Source organism: Coptis chinensis, chromosome 6 (genome assembly GCF_015680905.1).
Source record: "Coptis chinensis isolate HL-2020 chromosome 6, ASM1568090v1, whole genome shotgun sequence".
Classification (NCBI taxonomy): domain Eukaryota; kingdom Viridiplantae; phylum Streptophyta; class Magnoliopsida; order Ranunculales; family Ranunculaceae; genus Coptis; species Coptis chinensis.
In genome coordinates this window covers 44,092,689-44,097,033 of record NC_141461.1, presented here as the reverse complement: position 1 = coordinate 44,097,033, position 4,345 = coordinate 44,092,689, and the positions used below count along the sequence as shown (strand labels likewise).

The 4,345-nt window shown below is 34.9% G+C and overlaps 1 long non-coding RNA gene across 18 annotated transcripts; it reads left to right on the top strand.

Moving 5' to 3' along the window:
- Positions 1 to 313: 313 nt before the first annotated feature.
- Positions 314 to 4,345, top strand: LOC147493131 (uncharacterized). 18 transcript variants are annotated; one of them, XR_015198415.1, is made up of 10 exons: positions 343 to 466; positions 561 to 854; positions 934 to 1,056; positions 1,987 to 2,084; positions 2,180 to 2,289; positions 2,726 to 2,791; positions 2,965 to 3,050; positions 3,640 to 3,710; positions 3,805 to 3,884; positions 4,095 to 4,345. It is a non-coding gene; the product is annotated as an uncharacterized LOC147493131 (long non-coding RNA). The 18 variants fall into 18 exon arrangements; XR_015198406.1 differs by having other exon boundaries at positions 1,797 to 2,084; XR_015198407.1 differs by having other exon boundaries at positions 349 to 466; positions 561 to 666; positions 1,797 to 2,084.

The window sequence follows — 4,345 nt, the reverse complement described above, 5'->3', positions numbered from 1 at the left end:
GGAGGAGTCTAGTTGCGTCCGTCGCCATGTCTGTGACATCCTCCTCTCCTTGTCCTCCTATCTCGACACTCGTCGTTTTTTCTTCAACCTCTTGAACTCTCCCTACTCCTCTTTTAAATATTGTAGCCATCACTACACCATAAGGGCCATTTTGTAACAGAGCAAAATTTTCATTTGTAATGAATATATCCGTTACTACCTTTCTAACGGACATAACTATAAATGTGAGGTTTGTTGGTATCCGTTAGTATATTTCAATTGATTTTTCTAATTATTATCAAAGACCTTTGGTAACAATTGTGTCCGTTAGCAAAGGTATATTCAGAAGTAATGGACAACAGTAAATTAAATAGAAAATAATTGTGCCCGATGATTTCCCATTCTCATCTCTCTCTTCAAACCTCCATCGAACACTTCCCCCGTCTCCTCTGTTAAACCCTCGCCGACGAAGAAGGAAATAAACCAGGTACATTTTTTTTTTCTTTTCTTCTACCCAGACCCCATCTAGCGAATTTCTAATTATTTTTTTTTAATTGTGCTCCATGATCAAACTATTCAAGTTAGGTTTATTTGGTTCACTTGCTGATAAATTTGGGGAAATTAAGCTTTGTATTGAATTTGTGAGTGCTACATAGCTTTTTCTCTCTTCCTTTGACGGACACACAGGTTATCGAATTTTGGTTACTTATTATTTTTTTTACTAGTGAATTAAATCTTCAGATAATGGTTTGGTTTATTCCCTGTTCATTTTTGTTTTTGTCAAGTGAAAAGCTTCGCCACATTGAACCTTTACAGTGTTGTTATGGAGCATGCACGACATTCTCAGATTGATGAGAGCAACTCTTTGGAGTCTGGTTATTGTTTGGAGTTGAATTGGATTTTTGTTCAACGTAGTATGATTGATGGTTTATTTGTTTTGTTTTTGGGGTTTAGGATATTGCGGTTGCTGACCTTCTTCCAACGCATCCTATTCGATTGGGGCTAGCACTGGATTACTCTGTGTTTTACTATGAGATACTGAATTCTTCTGAGAAAGCTTGTAGCATGGCGAAACAGGTTTGCTTACTTTTTTGGATGCAGGATATTGATTGGTTCTAATATGGTAGGTTTTTAGCATTTTTATGGATTTGGTATGTCATATGTGGTAACATAATTTGTAGGTAATATAATTAAATGAAGTAATTGGATTGTAATGAAAATATGCTTAGTCAGCTAACTAACACAACGTTTAATTCTGTACTTTTTTTCTTTGCTTGGTAATGAATGTAATTAATTCCTTGTTTGACGTCTAGATTTATATATGTCCTTCCACAAAGGATTTCTTGTGTAAGTTAATTATTGTGGTTAAAACTAAGGTATTGAGACAGAATTCCGCCTTTCACCATGGATAGGGGGAAAGGGGAAGTGTTGTAGCATTGTCGCCTTATAAAAATACTTACCAAAAAATAGAAGGAAAAGAAAAGCAGAATTACCAGCTATTATAATGACTTGGTATTGAATCAGTAGGGAAATGATTTTCATTATGTATGTCTTCTTGATGAACTTGCTCAAGAATTATGTCTGGAGATAGTTGGCTCTGCGTTGTTGGAAGTTGGGAAGCTAGTAGTATTGCTCAGGTGAACGGGTGTTAAGGATCAAGGTTTATGTTTTACAAGAAAATTGATATTTCTGTTTGTAAAAGTATGTAATTGTGCCATTTCTTTAGTTGTTTAGTCAATTAAATTAAACATATAAAAGAAAAATAAAAAGTTAATTTTGTCAATTCTTCCTTAGATGCTATTGTTTCTTTCGTGAAGGAGAACCTTAACGTAACTGATGAAGAGTAGGCCGGACTGCATAGAATTTGCAAGCACATTGGAGTTTGTCTAGCTGACTTGTGTGATTTTCATGTTGTTCTTTTCTTTTAATTCCTTTTTATTTTAGCTTGTTCACGTATTTGTGGGTAAGTTTGTATAATCACGAATGAGTGTGCATTTGTATTACAAGCAAAGGGACTTGGAATCCATCTCGTACCAATAAAGCTTTCATGGTGCATTTTCTTCAGCAAATGCAGCAGTGAGTCGGATAGAGCAAGAGAAACAAATGTACGTTTACTTTCTTCATTATCTTAAATAACTAGAAATGTGAAATTTTGTTATTGAGTTATGGTAATCTTGCTTTTACGTGTTGCTGGTTTCAGTGACACTGTAAGGGCGGTTGTTGCCAAGGAAAATACGAAACCAGTTGAAGTGATGACTACCACCGAGGTTTTTTGATTTTGGATATCAAGAAATATTCATCTCCCGTGAGGTACCATCTCTGAACTTATTTCTTGTTATTTGGCCTTGTTTCTTGCTTATCTTTTTTTCCGCTTTTCCTCCCGATAGATAAATGGTATTCATTGACATATCTTACAAATTACATAAAGAAAAATTCTTATGGATGATCAGTAAGCAGTTAACCCCCCACCCCCAAAAGTGCAAAGAAATTACATGTAATAGTTACAGTAAATACCCCACTCAAGGAACTACAGCCAAAAAGGACCCTACTTGTTTCTCGTTTAGTTAGACACATTCTTTAATAAAAGTGGGATGAAGTGGCACCTATGCCACTATGTTGATCCATACTGTCCTGTTTAATTTAAAAGAGTCAGTTAAGCTCGTGGCATATGCAATCTTTATACCAAGCAAAAAAAATTGTAATCTTTATACATCTAACTTTGATGATGACTTTGTTTGACGTGAAGACATTTGGATGGACACCTCCTGAAGCTAAGTTGCATATGGTATCTGATTACTTTAGTGAATCTGAGGTGGGTCTTCATTCCTGACAGGAAGTTTCTCTCTTTTCTACTTGTTAAGCTATAATTTTTCCTTGTTTTTTTAAGCTATATTAGTTCTATCAATCAAAGAAAAACAAAAGTTATAGTTACTTTTTTCTGGTTAACCTTGTTCTCGATTGACATTTTTCTTGTTAGAATCGCAGTGGAAGGTTATTGTAGAGGTGCTTGGATCAAACCCAAGACATATCTCCAAGATTTACACACTTAAGCAAAGTAGCTACTACGATCAGTAAGCACCAGTCTTATTTTTATCTTATATCAATTTCTCTGAGTTTATTTTTCCTTCAATGTGTAATCATCCGAGCAGCCAATATATTTTTAAGTTGCATTAAAAAAGTATGCTGGGTTGAGCTGCTCCTTTTTAATGGTGCATAGCTATATAAAGATATCCCTATATCTGTTGATCCATGGTAAAATTCTTAGGCACAGGCTGTGTTCTCTTTAGTATCTCCCTCTTTTATTAATCTGTTGCTCAGGGTTGCACATGTTTTGTACGTTTGAGTGTGTATCCTGGGTCATATATGAAGGGGTTAGTCCTCCAAATCATTAGTTCTAGGGGTATTGAAAAAAAAAAAGGTTTATATTTGGGTTTCTCACTCCTATCGTATCTGTCCATAAAGATATAAATATTAGAAAGTCGAACTTTGAGGTGATGTTATCAGGTCTTGTATGAAACCATTTCTTCTCTAACTGATTAGTCGATTGATTTCTGTATATCATACTTTTTATCGTGCGTTAAACTCGGTGCTTAAACTTTGATACTTTCTTTCTGTCTCATTATCATAAATCATTTTCAACTGACCCTTGGTCTTCTGAAGATGGCCATCTGTCCCCCTAAGCCACGTCAGTACAAGCTAGCAAATATAATGGGGCAGGAATTCTTGGGCAAGTAAGTCAGGATGTTGATTTCTAGCGTTATCGCTGTTTACTTGTTTTTGCTTATTTTTGAAGAGATTCTACACCTAATGCATTTAGAGATGCAGGTTTACTAGGAAAGCAAGTTTGGTGGCTTCAGGTGTGGCATGGAACATGCACTATACCCATACCGAATACAACCTAAATGGTATGTAACAAGTGTGTCATCTCATTTTTCGTTAATTTGTAGCAACAATGGTGTTCTTTTGTTCATTTTTTCTTTGTAATAATGCTCTATCACTTTGCTTAGTTTTCTCCATCTAAGTTAAGAAATAAATGAGATACATGAAATCGCCTTGTTTTCAAGCTTTTACTTTTATCTTGTTTTCAAGCTGCTAACGAGATGCTTTATTTTCAGGTTTGCTAATGCTTGAGGATGAGGTTTCCCTCATTGTTTTAGGAACAAAATGAAAAACTGATAATGCAAATTGTAATTGGGGTGTTTGCTTCTAGTGATTTTTGGTATGAGATATTAAGGATGAATATGGTAGAACAGACACCATCATGATACATTTCAGTTTGGTTAGTGTTCAAGTGTTAGGTATTTTCGAGAATAAATCAAAGACACCCGTATGTTTTTATTTGGTCTTATAAATTATATTTTGTTAA